This window comes from Crocodylus siamensis, chromosome 15, assembly GCF_052110815.1.
Source record: "Crocodylus siamensis isolate JL-2025a chromosome 15, ASM5211081v1, whole genome shotgun sequence".
Classification (NCBI taxonomy): Eukaryota; Metazoa; Chordata; order Crocodylia; family Crocodylidae; genus Crocodylus; species Crocodylus siamensis.
This window is the reverse complement of record NC_143409.1, coordinates 4,967,386-4,986,568: the sequence shown is the minus strand read 5'-3', so window position 1 is coordinate 4,986,568 and position 19,183 is coordinate 4,967,386. Positions and strand designations below refer to the sequence as shown.

Below are 19,183 nucleotides of genomic sequence, written 5' to 3'. Positions count from 1 at the left end.
CTTGAGGTTCAGCAGAGCAAAGCTTAAGCTGGACTGCTGCTAGGAGCTGAACATAAGGTTTTCAGCACAAATGGTTAGCCTGTATCAGCTTGAGGGTAGTAGCTCTAACTAGCAGTGTAGACATACCCTTAGTTATAGGTACAGCCGTTACTCAAAGGGCACAACACCATCTCCCTTCCTCTCCTATGGATGAGGGTCCTGGTCCTGCCTGTGATATTCTCAGTGTAGTCAACAAATCTTGGAAACAGCCCTTTTTCATTTCTCCTTTCAGAAATCCCAGCTCTTCTGTGCTCCGGCTGCATCTGTAATGTCACCATCTGCAGCTGTTCATGCACAGGTAACTGGAAAGATATGAGACTCAGTGCATTCACACTCTTAAAGCCCGGGTCTAACAAAGGGCTTGTTTCAAGGAAGGGCGGGCTTGAGCAGTATTTGTACAGAAGATCCCGTGCTGTGCTAGATCTTGCACTGGACTCTATACAAACACCAAGATTGGTCTGTGCAGCGCAGAGATTCCAGGAGACCACTGTCAACCCTCAACATTTCTTGCAAGCCACCACATTCTCTTCTCATCAAAATTTTAATGGGTAGCAGTGATCAACAGACCACTGACAATGGCCTTGTAGACCATCATTGGTCCATAAACTCCAATATGGGAACCACTGGTTTTATGAACTTCAGCAAGACAGCTATTTAATACAAATGTTAGTAAATATTTACTGAGTACTATATGCGTGTTGCTTTCCAAGAACACATGGATAGATGATACAAGAAGAAAAAAAGAGAATTAAAGCAGCACATAGTGGATGCTTCCTAAAGGAAGTGGATTTGATGAGAAGTGAGATCCAAACAAATAGCAAGGACAGGATACGAGAAGCTGTTTCAGATGAAAGGGACAGTCATTTGTAATAAAATAATTTAAATTTTTTTAAATAATTTAAATTTGAAATCTGTGTTGTTTGGGAGTGGAGGGGAGCTCTTCAGCAAGGAAGTATTCTGGTTTAAGCAGAAGAAAAAGGGCAGGGTTTGTTATCTAAAAACACTGTTCTCCTGGCAGAAAGCAGCCTGGTGTTCAAACTAATTCTTAATAGGGCTAATGCCCTATTCTAATTCTTAATAGGGTGCACTGTTCCCCCGAGCACTGCCAGGAGTGACCAGGAATAGCGGTCACAAGCTGGCAGAGGGTAGGTTTAGGTTAGACATCAGGAGGCGCGACTTCACGGTCAAGGCGGCTAGGGTCTGGAACCAGCTTCCAAGAGAAGTGGTGCAGGCTCCTGCCCTGTGGGTGTTTAAGTGGAGGTTAGATGCACATCTTGCTGGGGTCGTTTGACCCCAGTACTCTTTCCTGCCATGGCAGGGGGTTGGACTAGATGATCTGCTCAGGTCCCTTCCAACCCTAGAAACTATGAAACAGCAGAAATCCTCTCCAACAGGACTTTTTTTTTTTTTTTTTTTGCATTTGGAACAAGGTCTTCTGCCTGCGTCCACACTGCCAGGAAGAAAGAGTCCCATAGTATGACCAATTCTGTCATAATGTCATAAATGGGGGGGAACTATGGGAGGTTTGTCCAGTAGGCTGTGAGGAAGGAGGGATCTGGGTATCCTGTAACATGTGTTCTCTCCCAGTAGAAGAGAATGCAGATATCGCGATTTCCATCATGAACAAGACTGCATCCATCATCTCCACTTAATGTTATTAAGCGGAAGGGACCATCTTTCCCTATAGGGAAGTTCTTTGTTACTCCTTCTGGGATCCTAAATGCCAGGTTCTCAGAGCACTAAGTGGCAACAACACACCTGCTTTCAAGTAGCATTCTCTCCCTACCCACCCCCATAGCACTTGAAAATATTTAATCTGACTAGTAAAGGAGGGCAAAATTACAATCCCAGCTGCGCATAAATTGCTGTCCGATAGGCCTGTGCAAAGCAGCTAGTATTCGCTTCGGATTCAGGGGACAGCAGTTCAATTCAGTGACTTGAATCACTATCCTGAATCGATTTGGCCAAATCTGATTGAGAGACTTGGACACTGCTGAATCTCCAAGTCAGACAGGCCCCATCTTCTGCCCGCTCTCCCAGCCCCATCAATGGCTGCCCCGCCTGGCCCCAGCTCCCGGCTTTTAAGCCCTGGACTCACTGGCTCCTGACAGGCAGGGGGCAATCCCTGCTGCCCCCCACTGCATGGGGGAGGGAGTCTGCCATGAGCCCCCAGAAGCCACAAGGCTGCTGCAGCAGCCAGTGAGTGGGGGCTTTATTTTTAAAGAAGCAGGAGCTGGGGCAGGGGGAGGGGCAACCGGGGGGGCAGGGGCCTGGAGGAGCAAGCAGGGAATGGGATCTGGTAGGGGTCCCCCCATGGGCCCCTTCTCCCTACTCCAGCCCCTCCCCCACTTACCAGCTTGGAGTCTGGGTCCAGCTCCCTGTGGCAGCGCACGGGGACTGCCCAGATCTCTGAAGATCTCCGAATCTTTTCCAAATCTATTTGGAGAGCTTTGAATTAATTTGGACCTTTTTACTGGTCTCCTAATTCCATTCAGAATCAGAGATTTGGCAGCCAAATCAGACCAAATCTTTTCCGAATCGAATCAGTACCCAAAGCTCCGCACAGCCCTACTGTCTGAAATGGACTGGATAGTTTTTTTCCTTCCTCAAGTAAAGTAAAGAGGAGAGGAAGCAAAAGGTTTGAAGTAATTCAAAGTTCCAGGAAAAGATGGGGGGGTAAAGGGGAGGAGGGTAAGAGAGTGAGCGTGTGAAAAGCCTTTCCATTTCCTAAAGTTTTTCTACTAAAATGTCACAATCTAAAATAAATCCCTCCTGTCTTTATGCTGCTCTCTCTCTCTCATCTGAGGTCTCTGTCAAGGCATCAGCATGCTTGAATGGACTTCACAGCATGAGTTCCATTGACAGTTTATTAGTGGAATTAGGTCGCTGCTTGTACACTATTCAATAGTCCTGAGTATGGGCAGCAGGCGCCTGCGTCGAGGAAATTTATCATTCTGAATGCGTTGCCCACTTTCCTTTCTTCGCCTTCACTGACGGTAGCAGGACGAACTACCAAGCCTTACAAAGCTAAATTATTCAACATCTGGTATGTATGCTGGGCAGCAACTTGTTAATCATTTAAATAATAATATTAACTATCTGCTTAATAGAATAGAACCTAATGGATTTTTAAATGGTATTTGAATAATATTTTGTATCAATCTATCAGATTTAGCTCCATTTTTCTTTTATCACTGGTCAGTCTATTTCCTTTCCCAAGTCTCCTTCAAAGAAGCATTCGTGCCCTTTAGACTGACTTCCTTTGGAAAAGATCTGGAGGACTCTAGCAAGCAGCTCAGCCTTCACAAGTCCTGCAGGATCCAGTTCAACTCAAAACAGTAGGATATCCTGTTGTACTCTTTTCCTCCCATCTCAGAAAGAGCCCTAGCCCTTCAGATGTTTTCAGACTGTCGCCTTGTGTCAGGAGACTTTGCTGCCTACTATGATTTACAATCTGTAATCTCTTCTTAGCCAGTTTAGCCAATGGCCATTTTTGCAATCTGGTCACATGTGTGCGCACAAAAATGAAACAGAAAATTGCACGGAAAAACAAACAAACAAAAACAACAACTCGGGACTAATTACTGAAAAGTCATTAACCTAAGAACGTCCGTTTCCAAATGTAACGGGATCCTGCCTTGTATGCACATAGTGTCAGACTGATAATCCTCTCTGCTGCCCAATCCAACATAATCAAGGTTTGGGGGAGAAGAATAAAAGTCATTAAGTACTATATCCAAAGCCCACTGAAATCAGTGGGAGTTTTTCCATTGACTTCAGTTGGCTATCAATCAAGCCTTTAAGATACTCTTTGTACACAATGGAAAGCAATATGCAAAATGCAGGCCACAATTCTCTTTAACAGAGTTTGAGGTTACTTCAACCTGTAGGCTACTGAGCTGATGGTAAGAAATTTTAAGAGTAGAATTGCAGTGACTGGTGCTGTAGTAGGAATCCCGCCTCCCCTAACCTTGTAAGAAAAGTTCCAAAGAACCACAGGGTAAAAGTACTGTTCCACACCCCATGGACAACATGGAAAATTTAGCAGAGAGCTCGGTACCCACTTCTTCACCAAACAGAAAGAACTTGAATGGGACTGAAGAAGGACCATTTCAAAAGAAGTTCTCTCCCTACCAGAGAAAGCCACAAAAATGATCTTGGTGTCATTTTAAGGTACAGGCATTTGATTTAAATAAAACAAAACCTGCTTAAGATTCATAGCTCTGTCTGTTGAGTAGCAAACCCCAACACCATAATTACATCAAAATTGATTGGTTTAAAAATGTCCACTTTAATTAATTTATTATAAATGCTTATAGAACAGCTTCAGACAAGGTCTAATGCACCAAGGATTAAATGTCATTTATTTACAAGGCTTAGGGGGAAAAACCCACCCGTTCGTTTAAAAAACGCTGCCCACTTTAGTCAATGTGGTGAAGGAGAATTGGATTCCTCTCGTCCAGCTCTAGCATGGGGGGAGGGTGCATTGTGTGCATTCAGTCTTACACGTTTCTCATCGGCACAGAATTATGTGCGCTTTGTAAGGGCTTTGAGATGACTGTGCTCATAGAGTTTTCAGCCCAGATCTTACAAGGTCTTAGCAGGATCTGGGCCTCACTTATCTACAAAGGGAATGAATTGGAGATCAACAGTAGACACATTTCCCCAGGACTGCTGCACGGACTGAATCCGGCTTCAAAGAAACACAAGTCCTTCCCTGCTTTTCACCATGCTTTGGAGGAGAATAATTTGCTGCTGATCCATACAACCACATTAATCCTTTCCTCTGTGCTCCCCCACCCCAATTTACCCACTAGTTGGGAAGGATTAGCTCTGCCTATTTCTCACCCGCTCCTTTTGCCTTTGCTCCCTGGAGAGACAGACCATGTCTACGTATTCCTACACATCTGGGCCACGGTCCAGGTAAGCTTTGAAGAGGAGTAAGAGAGCATATTAGTGGCAGCTGTGCCAATGCACCTGAGGCCCAACACCTCCTACGCAGAAGACTAGACATGCACACACAGTTTGCCTATCTCCAATTTTAAGATAACCCACACATGCACCAATCTCCAGACAATCCCCACATACAAGTTTAGTAGCTTTTTCTGTTCAGTGGCCTGCTGTTTTCCTGACTTTGCCTTACAACATCTGAAATAGGCATGAATTCTTGCCATCATCTGACAAGCGACAATGTTCAGAACCAGATTTCAAAGGAAAGACTGCTGAAGGGGATTCATGTTTGGAAACCAAGAGCTGGTATTCATAAAGGTGCCTCAGAATATTATAGGTCATGTGGCAAATCCCCACCCTCATGCCACACAGAAGCAGCCTCACCAGCAGCCAGCCATTCATTCCAATTTGTTTTTGAGTACAGCACCGAACACAGCACCTGAGAGGAAGTGAAACTCCAATACCAGCAGTACTCCTGGCTAGATGGCTGATGTCACCAGGAAGTAAAAATAGATCCACACAGAGCAGCACCAGCAGAAAAGACCGTGCCTTCCCTGCCAGCCAAGCAACTCCAGATATCAAACTTTTAAGGAAAGAAAATCCAGCAAACTAAGTACAGATGGGCTCTGTAAGTCCAGTACCTGATCCCTTCAGACACATGCAGCAAGGATCCATTGGTGCCATCAGTCCTAGCTAACAAGGCTGACTCTCTGGCCAGTATGGTTCTAGTATCCTTGCCAGGCCTCGTGCAGACTATGTTAGAACAACTGGTTAGCACAGTATAGGGAAGTGAATTTCAGCACAAGGCAGACAGAATCTGGTCTTTTTCATATTGTTCTAGACCTGCTGCTTAGCACACAAAATGTCAGCTGATGCTGTTCTCTTTCTAGCTTTTTGTGGGTAAAGGTATCTTAAGTAAGGAAAAAAAAATCTTTGGAAAGGTAAAGGTAAAGGTTAAGGGTCATCACCCTGTGGCATCATAAAAATAATAGAACAATAATGCTAGAAGGGACCTCAGGAGGTCACCTAAATTCATCCCCCTGCTCAAGGCAGAACCATTCCTGCCTAAACCATCTCATTCAATCATTCAAGTGTTTGTGTAACCTGATCTTAACAAAAACAAAACAACACAACACAACACAACTTTTAAGGATGATTATTCCCCAACCTCACTATGTAACCAAGTAAGCTCTTACTGAAGATCTTGTTTAACATATGACCTGGCAAGCTAAAGATTCCTGGTTCAGAAGAAACCTCAACTCTTTCTTCCCTGGTCACCTGGAGCGCTCCACGGAATGAAGCTATCACACCGAAACAATAAGTAAAAGGTCACAGCTAGCCAAGAGCCATTCGAGACCTGAAGGAAGCTGTACAGTAGCCCTCCTTCTACCTGCAACTCTCACTGATTGGGATGGGAGTTCTAGGCAGAGTGGCAGCAATTTCCAACCCACTGTTTCTAAGTTTATGCTAGTTTTCCAATCACCCGTTGGCAGCAACATCAATAGAAACGTGGAAAGACTTCAAAAATGAAAGACAAGTAAAGAGAAACTAGTGCAAATATCAGGTGATCACTTTGCAACATTTGAGCTACACATATATATGAAACCAGTTTGATTTCAAGGAAAAACAGTGCCAGAGAAAAGGAAACAACTTTAAGTTGGAGTTAAGTTCAGTAGTACACATGACCAATTTAGTTATGAAGCCTTAGAAAACCAGAGTTTCCAAATAGAGGAGGATTAATTACCAGAAACTAGAAATCAGAAAGTTCAGAGATTAGGTGAAACATAAAAGAAACTGAAATATTTGAAAGTGGTCTGGCATCAGAGCCCAGCAAGGCCAATAATAAAGAATCTGAACAGAACAGAGCAGAGAAAAGCATGCTAGTAAATGTACGTTTTCCAGCCCCAAATGTGTCCCGTTACTGAATCTCTCTCAAATGTCTTTAAAAACTTCAAGTGAAAGGTAAGTTATTTTTGAGACAGGACAGGAAAACATTACAGAAGTTTTCAAAATGTGTGCAATTTTCAGAAGTGCCTACATGATTTGTCAGTGTAAGTCCCATTTTCAAAAGCAACTTCAGCGTGTACGAAAAATTTTGCTGATAATTTACTTCTTCAGAGCCAAAAGCAGTGGAAAAAAAACTAAACCCCCAAAAACCCAGTGCTCTCTGCTGCTGCACAACACATATGAGAAATCAGAAATGCCAAAAGGAAGTTTTTAAAATGGGCAATGCATCTCTTACAGAACCAATTCTTTTTATATGACATACTATATTTGTAGGCACTGTACACAACAGCTTAATTGATAATACTGAAAAACATGATGTGCATGTTTGAGTCTGTAAGTCATCTCGATTTTGTTTTTCTTTTTTAATGTCAGCGTTGCCTAATTTATTTTTCCCCTTGGAATTAACTCCCTAGTTTTCTCCCTTCAGTTTTTTGTTTTTTATTATTATTATTATTTAGAAAAGGAAACAAATTACTCTAAATTCTTCCCTTTCATTTCATAACCTCTTCTCTTTTTCTTTGGAAGGTAGGAGGAGCAGAGATGGGAACTCTGTTCCTCACTAAGCTACTAGAAAGGGCTACTCTTCTCCCGACTGGTGAGAGCTACATAGCTGTCACAGAGTACATTCATTCAATCAGAGAGATGGCAGAACTGGTATTTCCAATTTTCCACATAGGCAGCACATGGAAGGCTACAGACTTTTGAGTAAATTAAATATTTGAACCACGTTCACTTCCTGAATTTTTGGTACAATTACTAAACCTTGTGGAATGGATCACCTTCCCGTCTTAAATTAATATTTATTTACACAGCTCGTAGGGGGTCCAGTTTGGGGTTTACATAGGGATAAGTGCTGTAAAAAACAAAAACAAAAGACAACAACTCAGTGTCAGCTGAGCTGTACCAAAACCTCCTGAGCCCCAGTTCAGTGTTTTAACAATAAGGTCAGCTTTTTTTTTTTTTTTTTTTCGTTCTTTCCACCCATTTATATATCCTACGGTCTAAACAGCTGGGCATTGAAAATGACCCTCTGTCAGAACATCTCTGATAAAGAATACAGACAATTTCCATCACAAAAGGATGAAAGAAAAAGAATATATATATCCCACTCAGGCAACCTATAGTTTTCTCAAACAAGGCTCCACTTGGCAACCCCTACTCAATTAGGAAGGCTTAGCCACACAACCCACTGTGAGGGCAAGAGTACTCTTTTTAAAGAGTCAGTTTAGGTTTCATCAAGTGAGCACAAGCTTTATTTCTTTTCTTGTTTATAAGCAGGAAAGCATGATGCCACAAAGAGCAAAAAGCCCTCTGTTGGTATATAAAAAACTGCTGTGCTATTGAGTAAAAGCTTGGCTTGAGTTGGAGCCCATTAATAGCTATCTGTATTAGAAAGACATTCATGTATTTTTGTTTGTTTTTGTTCACTAGTTCCTACTCTCCTAAAGAGAGCCAAAGGCTAAATAGCGCTGCTTCTAGTAAAGATTAAATAGCATGCAATTCAACTCGCGGCACTACACTTTCAACTAAGAAAGGGGTTATGTCATGCTGGAAGAAAGGGGTTTTCTTTGGAAGTGTGCATTCTTCTTCCTTCATGACATGATGAAAGGGAAGAGCTGTGTTTTATAGCTATGTACCATCATCAAGCTTTATCTGCAGACACACTATTTGTAGGGTGACTATTACATCACTGAGGCTGCATTATGCACTTAAAATAAGATAACATGTAATTGCATGTATATCATACATACATTTTTCTGGTCTGTCAAAAATAAAGGGCCAGATACTGCTACCCCCCTTCACAATGAGTGATCTGGTGCTCCCCAGAGGAGAACTAGTCATTAGATTAGCAGAATGTGACAGAATGTGATGCACAGAAAACGCAAGAGTTTGCTGCCTGTGAGAAGAGGCCAGTTTCTGATTCCAGCTGCATGAGGGTAAATCCAGACCAACTCTCCTGAAGTCAGCTGCACCACTCCAGGTTTCCTTCAGGTGAATGAAGCAGATTTAGCCTATATGTACTGATAGTGAGACTACAGAAACATTATTTGTGCAAGGGAAATATTTTGCATTACTAGTTTTGAGGTACTTGATTCACTTTACAGTTAAACTAAATAAAACTATATACAGTGCAACAGGTCTAAATTGCCTTTGCAAACTGAATGGTTATACCTTCCTGCCACCTCTGACTGTTTGTAATTCTAATGACTACAGTCAAACAATCAACACTCACTCATAAATCATTACTAATTAACTTCATTGATTCTTAACACTGGGATTTCCACCCCAAAGGATCCCAGAAACAGCATCACATTTATCGTTAAAAACATATAGTGCAAAAATGGGTAGAAGTGGATTTGCAACAAGGGGCAAAAAGCCCCATTTAAGCCAGGATGATAATATTATGCCTAAAACCAAGTGCTGATATCAGCTCTTTCTTAGCAAGACAAACTCTTCTTAACCAAGGAAAAGAGGAAACTGATGTTACATCTCATAGGCTGGCAATTTCCTGGTTTGCAATTCCTTTTGTTACATAGACACTGCGCTGCTGGCAGAAAAAAAGTAACAGAGGTAGCTACTAGTCAGTGGACTACAATGTAGTTTTACAAATGCACCCTTTCTGTATGGGTAATGTCACTTTAAATGTGCATGATAAAACCCCAACACTTGCTGCCATTATTACTACATTCCCAACAGTATCGAGGGAAGACTATGAAAGGCTCTGTAGAAACAAGGAACACAAAAAACAGTCCCTGCCCCAGATTGCTCACCGGCTCGAATTTTGACAATCTGCAACAGCTGGATAAGCCAACACATGGGAGGACAGGGGAACAATAAAGACAAGCATGTCTGTATAAGCTAGCAGTTGCACAATGGTCTCAGTAGTCACAGTTGGCCACCAGCCTAATCAGTACCATGTGGCAGTGATATGAAGGCATCATGGCAAAGGAATGTTTTAAGGAAGTACTTGAAAGCAGTTAGGGTGGTGGCTCTGTCAGTCCTTACTGAAGAGAGATTTTTTGCAACATCTCAACAGGTATCTTGGCCCTAAAACTTACTATGCCTATGAAATGTTAATGAGCAGTGAAGACTCCTTCCTGGAAGCTATTTTAAGCAAGAGGAAGAGCAAAACAAGGGTGAAGAGGAATTCAAGTGACAGTTCTGTGAAACCAGCCTGCATGGCTGGATCAACACGTGGCATCAGTAAGGCAATGCTATAAAGGCTAATACAGCAAAAGAGCACAGGCTTTCATGGCACTTGGGTGTGTTTTAAAGGTACCACTTAAAAGCTACAGTACAACAAATTGAGAACTGATGGAGGAAGAGAGACATACAAATATGCAAGCGATCCATAATCAAGGTAAATTACCTTAGTGGCCTGTTGATTAGAACTGGTGTTAGGGATGTGGAGTGGACTGGACTGGAACAGACATTCTCTCTGGGTGTCCTTAGCTTCTTCTAAGACCAGCCAGGGCATTTGACCTAGTTAGGAGATTAAGTCACTATATAAACTCACACAAATCACTCCCCTGTGTTTGCCTCTGTTTCTTCCACCTTTCACATGGAGCTTTTTTGTAAAACACTTTGAGTTCTCAGGCAAAAAGTACACTATCACAGCTCAGTACTAGGTTCCTGGATGCTACCTGAGGACATTTTACAACATGGTAAAATCAACAACAAATGCCAAAATACATTGGGGAACAATTCTATACCAGGCAAACTTTTGGATCCATTCCCAGGGCCTAAAGAGAAACCAGTTACAGATGGCATGAAGGTGACACCATGGAGCATTTTAAATAAGGGAAATTTTTCTCTGGAATTCCATCTTAAAAGATTTACTCAAGCAATAATAAACTCATGATTCGAGTGAGTCACTGAAGCTTTTCCAAAGCTTTTCACCCTGGCTTTGCTTAGCTATCTGAACAAGGAAGTGTTCACAGAGGACACAGTGCATACAAAGCAACTCCATGGTGACGTGGCAGTCAGAGAAATCCAATGATGACTTATAAAAGAAAACATACAAAACATTGTCAAGATCAAAGTTGTTCATTTGGGAAGTAAATGCCTAGCACTGTGTCTTTCTATTTCCTGCCTCATGTCTTTGGACAGCATAATCAACAAGGCTGCCTTTGTATTGTAAGTTGTGCCTGATTTTACATTAATTCACTAGATGGTACTGAATCATCTGTTCTTGTCCACAAGCAAGACTGGGGATTTATAGCTCTATAGCAGGAAGCTAAAACTGAAGTGTATGGGCAAAGTTAATCAGAAGACAGACAAGGTCACTCATGAACAAGAGTCCCCACCAAAGTTGGAAAATCTAGGACACCATGCTTGACATTTTTAAAAGAATTAAAGCATAAGAAAGGCATTGATAAGCTTGGAATATTATTTCAATTACACTTTGCTCATTAAGATTACATCAGGGATGCAACAGAAAGCTTTTAATCTGCTATCACTAGCTCTTGAACACTAAAGCCACCATTAATACCAGAGCTGTGCATCAAATACTGAACTATAATTTTTCATGGTCTCTCAAACATAACCTGGCTTCTCCTTCTCCAAAAAGGGAAATATCAGTGTTGTGCAACAAGTCTACCTTCCAGGCACTGGAGTGTAACTGGACACTGGAGGAGCTGTCCATGGTTCCTTCTGATGGGCAAGGCAAAAATCAAGGCATGCCACTAGAATTTCAGGGAGCTGAAACCATCAGTTTCTCTTTTTTTGTACAAGATCCAGGCCTCTGGGGTGGGGAGGGGCTTTAACAATTTTTGCAGAGACGACAGTGGAAAGTGACAAGATGCCTATTTCAACTAGGTCATATTATGCATCTCAGGGAGTAACCAGCTGAATATTGACCAGGACCAAGTACAGAGTGTTTTCCAAGAAGCTGGCAAATAATTTAAACCATTAAATGGAATGATTTGAGGAGGAGGCCAGACTACTGAAATATGTAAATCACTGAACTGGTGGGGAAAGTGAACTGTACCAGTTCATGAAAGGAAAAAGGCCTTTTCCCCCTGCTTCTCCTGTACACAGGAGTCTACGTGTCAACCCAACAGAGCAGCACTGTCAGAACACACACACACACACACACACACACACACACACAAAGAGCTCATTACAACAGATACCAACATACACATCACATGTTGCACTGCACTCAGGTGGCCTCTGCTTCTTCCTAGAAAGACAAACCTTCAGAGCCATCTTTGCCTTCCATGATGACATGGAAGCACCCACTCCATAGACACCTCTGAGGCAATCCCAGCAGGTTTCAGCCTACTCATGGAATGGATCATGGGGACTGTGTGCAGTTCGGAATCAACAGCGCCACCAAGTAGAGCCTGGCTGGCCAGAAGTTAGTTCTGTGTTCACAGTACAAGTGCGATGATTCAGAAATGGGACTGCAATGAGACCAAAGTTAAAAGTTATATTCAGGTGACTCAGCTGTCAGCTCTTGCAAATAAAAGTGTCCTCCAACAGCTGTACATTTGCATGAAGAAATCTTCAGGGTCTGATGCAGCTTCCTACACTGGCCTGGGACAACCCAAAGTCTGGTGCGATGTTATGTAAGCTATCAAGGAACATAGCATATTCTGGACCAGACCTCAGCATCTCTCTGCTGAAGTCAATGGGCTATATCTCTAGCCTTTGGATGTTGACATAGCTTCCTTGATGTCAGTGAGTCAGAGCTCCAGCTGGGGAAAATTGAAACCAGTGCAACTACAACAACATATGGCAGCTGAGGAGCTGGCCCTTGGATATTGTTTTGGCGTCTCCAATGCAAAAAGTAAAGAGAGAAGTGGCCACAACTCAGACAGAACAGAAGCCAGCAAAGGGTAAGATGAGCACTGACTAGGAAGGTGGACAGACAAAGCGAGTCCCTTTGCCAGAACTACAGAATGTGGTACATTTGCCCTGGGGAAGAAAAGATGCTTGGAAGCGGCTTAGTGCAATCTTTGCTGTGCAGTGAACTGAATGAAGTTCTGATGTTGAATGACATTCCATCAAGAGCATGAAAAGCAAAAGGACCAGTTTAACCAGGCAAATCCTGCTCAGCCTTCATAATAAGTTCAACACATTTTATGCCATGTTCCTGGGATCCATTTCTCAGGGATACAGTATAACAAAGCCCATCAGAGGAGTGTAAGTTCTCTGAGACAGGAGCAGGCTTTCAGTATGCCTGTACAGTGTTCGGTGCTCAATTCTTTGCAGAGTTTTTATAAATACATTTTTCATACGTAACTGGGAAGTTTGAGGCTCTGGTAAAAAGGAAAAGTTGTAACTTCCAAGAGATGCCTTTAAAGACTTTGCTCTATATTAACCTGGTACACAGGAAAGGACCAAAGGTTGGTATTTTATGGGTAGTTACTTCAAACAAAGTAGTCATTGACAGCAGCCTGCAGCAAGACCATCATTTCAAGCTCATACCAGCACTTGAAGAGAGCTCTGTGACATACACTTCAGAAATATTCTTGCCTTGATCTGAAATGATTTAACAAGGTCTATAGGGGCAACTTCAGATTTGAAACAATACCCCAATGCAACAGAGAAGAGTTCTTCAAAGATCATCACTTACTGTCTTAGAGAGTCAATGACTCCTGGCATTTTTTTTTTTTGTTACTTCAGAGAAATGATTACACAAAAGGGGAAAGCCTTTTATTTTTCTCTCTTTTAGTACATAAGAGTTGCAAATTACAGAAGATTTTGGTATGTGCAGTCCAGTACCAAGTCATTCAATTTACCTTGGTCTGCACATTTCCTTTAGTTATTTATCAATCCCTGCATAAGGCTCAAAATACAAGCAAGCCTTGAACGTTACATAAATCTTCTAATATAGTTTTTCTGTGCAGAAGAACCTGAGCTAAAATTTTTATATTTTTTTTCTCTACTAAGTGGTACATGACAGACTCAGGAAATCAAACTTAGTCTTCTTTAACCTGCCTAATTTAAAGGGCAGAGTTTTAAATTGGCTTCCCTTTTAATGAAAAGTATGCTGTTCCAACAAAAATTAAACTTGTATCTTCCCACCTGCAATTTGCTGCAGGAAATATTAATAATTAGACATGTAATATCTATTTGTATCCATCAACAAGCTAGTTACGGTTGATCTACACTATTAGTATCTGCACTTGTAATTCATTGCATGCAAAATTATTTGTTGTGTAAACTGTACCTGGAACAACAGAAGTTCATCCCTCAAAATCTGACCCTTAACATCCTGTTTGCAGAACTTGATTTCAAGTAGATAGGTGATTAAAAGCAAAATAAATAATGTGCCTACGTTGTCAGAGTAAAGAAACCCTGTTAAGTAAGCTAGAACGCAATTTCTTGGCTGCATTTTATTAACACTCTTGTGCTTTTGCAATGAAATATTTAACTAAAATATAGAGGAACCACAAGAAGATTTGACTGAAGACAATGACTTTCAAAGCTTCTTGCTAATAAACATATCATATTAGGAGGATGAAAATATTTCCCATTTCCTTATGTGAGTGCAAATCTACCTGTGGTTTGCACATGTTCACCCTGCAAGGGCAATTATATTAGAAATATTTCAAGACTAAACCACAGATGCTGCAGCAGGTTAAGACAATGCCTATGAATAAATATATGCTAGCTTTTTGCTTCGTCCAATAAGCATTCATTTATGCTGATGTTGTACAATACAAGAACAGTGAGAATTAAGTTAGATAAACTTAGACATATGAAACCAAATTCATCCCTGCTGTAAATCGATAAAGTCAAGAGAATTACACCACAGATGTTTGGACCTGAGCTTATATATTCATTCAGAGGAAATTCAAAGCAAATGTAGCACTCCAAAAAAGCATATAATTTACCAGATATTTAAACAAAGTTCATATACAAATCATGCAAGTTGCTCTATATATCTTGAATGATGATGAGCTTTTTCTTCCAGCAGCTAGGAAACCCACCCCCTCTCCCCACAACTTCATACACAGCAGGCAGCTTTAAAGTGTAAACACCATGGAGGCCTAGTATATGAAAGATGCTACTAGCATTCCCAATCTCATACCCAAGATGGCCATTAAGACGCACTCACTTCATTCCTATGCTAAAATATTAACAGAGGGACCTTTACAGTGATAGAAAAATATTGATCTTTGTGACACTGACTTCACCTGTTCTAACTAGTAAGCCCTACTGTATAATGTTTAAGCAGTAAGAGAATAAGAAAGCTATTTAATTTGTATTACATTGTTCATTTTCTTTCTGTTTTACTAAAATACTGTGCTAGTGAAAGGAAGCTTTATTACAAAAAGTGAGTGTGGAAGTTTCAGGATAAATGTTATTATACCTCTCCAAGTTATTATTGGTTAATATAATTAATCGAGTTTTTATCTTCCTACAATATGGAGGGAGAAACTATAATACTAAAGTGTGACCTAACATCCATTCATGAAATTAAAGACCGGGGGCGGGGGAGACCATAAAAGGCCAGTGGTAGTTCAACATGGTACATTATGCAATCAGTTGACAAAAGAAGATGTCAGTTATAATGGCCACAATCATAAGCAGTGTGAGATACAATAAAAAAAAAAAGTGCAACTGCCAAAGGAAAAAAAAGAAATGAGGAAAGTTCTAATAAAAGTTAACATTAGCTAAACTATAAAGTTTGCAAGCAGTCCACTCTCTCTGCCTGAGCATTTCAATGAGGCAACTAATGTCTCTATTCATGAACAAATTACACCCCATGTAACCTTGAGTTGTATGCAAGTTAACCAGAAAAATTGCAAAACCACCTGCTTCCATGTAAATTACACAAAAGTAACATTTATTATCCTCCCCCATTTCTCAGAACACAATGAGGCTTTTGCAGTGTGCAGTCAAGGAAGCTAAAAACAGAGGCTGATAAAGATATGGATGGAAACTAGTGCAAGTAAACACACTGTGCCACTCAAACGTATTAAAGGTGAGTATTTGTTTAATGAAAATACTGACTGATAGAGTTTTAGCTGTGATGAGCTGCCACAATTAGCCCCCCCAGTGATTTCTGTTACTACGCAATCAAAGCCAGCTCAAGCCAGGAAATGTCTCACCCACCCACACATTCCAACTCCCATATTTGCTTTCTCTCCATGTCCTTTAAAGACTCATGCTCCTTATGCTCAAGATCTGTTTCTCCATAAACAAATGACCCAATCTTCAGCTTTAGTCAATTAGATTTTAACCAGCTAAGGATCTGACCCCCAATTTTCTCACACTTAATAAGCAATAGGAGAAGAAAACAATCACAGTTATAAATGTCCTAAAATATGTTGGATAAGGCAACCTCTGGCAACCCTCATGTCATTCCCATTTTCTGGTTTTATGTCTGCCATAAAGTACCCTATATCAGTTAATTATTTTTATGGACTGAATTCCATTTCATGCCATGTTTGCATCTCCAATTTCATTTTTCTTTTTTTGCCATCTGAAAACAGCTTGGTTACTTCCCAGTTTTATTGCAAGGTCCCATGATATCATAACTTTGTTTAGATAGGCCCTTGTGTGCATTGCTTTTTCTTTGATTTCTTAGCAAAAGCCATGAATTTATGGCAACCCCCACAACTACCTCTATCTCTTGGCATGTTAAATATGGTCCCAGAGCTCTAAAGAGAGTCAATTTGAGCATCGACATTCCAGATGTTCTTAAAGCAGCTCAACTTTAATTTACCCATTTTCTTTTTAACAAAACAGACTGTCACAACAATACAAACATTAATTCACTTCCATTAGAGCAGCATGAAATGCATCAGAAAATTTCATTGTCCTCATAGAAAAAATTACATTTTCTATACAGACAAATAGAACGCGGAACTACACATTTATAATGAATGCTTTTATCCACAAACATACAGCGAGCAATTGGACTTTTTTTTTCTGATTTGGTTAGAAAAAGGATTCTCTCCAAGTTTGAAAACAGAAATTAAAATTTGAAGAAATAAATGTATAAATCTCCAAAGCCGTTAGGGAAATTGATCTAATAATGAACAGTCTGCTTTGAAATGCCTTTAAAATAACTATACATCCCAATCTTAATTCCCATGTTCAGAGTCAAGTGAACAGAGGATGTAATTTTCTTCAAGTTTCACCTGACATAGTTCTCAGTGGACAATTTCACTATGAAGTGGTTCTTAATTCTCCGAAGTCCAAGGCTTCAGATGATAGTACAAGATAATTCATCGCAAATTGCCTCTGCAAGTTATGTTCTAATTTTCAGAAGCTTGTGCACTCTTTGTGAAGTCAAAGCCCCACATTTATACTACTGGTGCACCACAACATAAGGGTTTTCATGATCCATGGTGCATCCCCCATTTTGCAGGGCTTTAAAACATGGCTTGCAGCATCCTCTCAGTGGTTGCATGGGTATAGATCTGCTGCAGAAATGTAGATTTTATATTTAAGCTGAAGTTGTGAGAGTCCCAAGAGGCATATTTTCTTCTTGATGTACCAATGCATTAAAAGGAATTATACATATAAACTTGGTCGCATCAAGAGGAGATTGTACTTCTTATACTGCACTGAATTTGATTATTCAGATGAAGTTCGCAATAAAATGGAAGCAGTACCAGGAAAAAAACAAAACAAAACATAGCTCCAAAGAGAAGCAAGATCTTCAGTAATGAAATGTTTCCACCTGAAATCTTACACCAAAAGCAATTTGAATGGTCAATAAACTGCAGCTCCAACTAGTTCATAAATAGAGCAGATGCATTAATGCTCACTTTGCTCTTCTCCCCTACTGTGCTGACTTAAAGACATTTCAGTCATTTCAGTTGAAAGAACCAGGCCCCTAATCCTGAAGAGGGCTCTTGTCTCCTGTGCCCATTTTCTCCTGCCAGAAAGCAACAGGGATCTGACATTCAAGCAAACTGAAAAACAGTGTCCACTGCCACCTTCCCTGGGCTAATTCTTCCAGGGCTGCCAAAGCAGGTTCACGTCACAAGGGGGAGCAACCATTCAGTTGTGCACAAACCAAGAAAAGTGAATGACAAGCAGCGTGAGGGCACTAGCACATGAAAAACAAGTGAACAGGACAGGGGGAAGAAAGAAAGGCCAGATCTAGGCTTTAAAAAAATTAATAAGATGAATGTGCTTGTAAGTACACTCCTTAGTGACAGGATCCTCTGACAGATAGGCTGAGCACATCTCACTCAAGCTTGCAGTCCTATGACAGGGGAAGTCTGCCTCTGTTGCCTTCTAAGCTAAGCATGGTTATGTCTGTCCAGACCTTGGACCGAGATGTTACAACATGAAAAGAGGCTGCAAGAAGAACGATGAGGACAACTACTTCTCACACAGACCTTATAATCCATTTGAGACAGGATATCCTGCATCACCCCTGCTTTAAACTAGGCTCGTCGGGGTAGGGGGAAGATGAGGGTGGAGGAGACGATGAACTACCAGGCCCAGCAACAGCCAGCGAGCCCAGACCAATGGTCAAAAGGGAGAAACAGGTAAGTGATGGGGGACGGGGCATTGCTGAGACTAGGGGGTCAGTGGGCACAACCGTTGGAGGCCTCAAATGCCTCTACACGAATGCTCGAAGTATGGGGAAGAAGCAGGAGGAACTCGCCCTCCTCCTAGCTGTCACCAGCCCTGACATAGTGGGGATCACAGAAACGTGGTGGGACTCATCGCATGACTGGGCGGTGAGTGTCAAGGGCTATAGGCTGTACAGGAGGGACAGGATAGGAAGGAAAGGTGGAGGAGTAGCACTCTACATCAAGGAGGAATATACTTCCTTGTCAATTAGCAAGGGGGTAAAGGGGGGGCACTCTGAGGTGCTCTGGGTTAGAGTAAAAGGCAGTCCAGGGGATAGAGACTTAACGGTGGGAGTCTACTATAGACCTCCCAACCAGGGAGAAGAGCTCGACCAGGAATTCTTAGGTCAGCTCACAGAGGCAGTGAGGGCTAAGGATGTGGTCATCATGGGGGACCTGAACTTCCCAGACATCTGCTGGGAGGAGCAGTCAGCCAAGTCTGATCGCTCACGTCGGTTCTTAGCCAGAGTGCAGGACCTCCATCTAACCCAGGAGGTGCACAGCCCCACCAGGGGAGACGCCTTGTTGGACCTGGTGCTGGCCACGGGTGACGACCTGGTGAGGGGGCTGCGGGTGATGGGCCACCTGGGAGACAGTGATCATCGCTTGCTGGAATTCACCATCCAGCGTAA

The 19,183-nt window shown here is 41.6% G+C and overlaps 1 protein-coding gene across 8 annotated transcripts in view; it reads right to left on the bottom strand.

Annotated features, from left to right (window-relative positions):
- MEGF11 (multiple EGF like domains 11) overlaps nucleotides 1-19,183 on the bottom strand; it is a 416,852-nt gene that overhangs the window by 372,214 nt on the left and 25,455 nt on the right. The window contains exon 1 of one of the 8 annotated variants that reach the window (XM_090028983.1): nucleotides 10,367-10,481. The exons of the other annotated variants lie outside the window; for them this stretch is intronic. The gene's annotated coding sequence lies outside the window, so the exon portion shown is untranslated. Of the gene's footprint in view, nucleotides 1-10,366; nucleotides 10,482-19,183 lie in introns of those variants that run through there. 8 annotated transcript variants of the gene reach the window in all.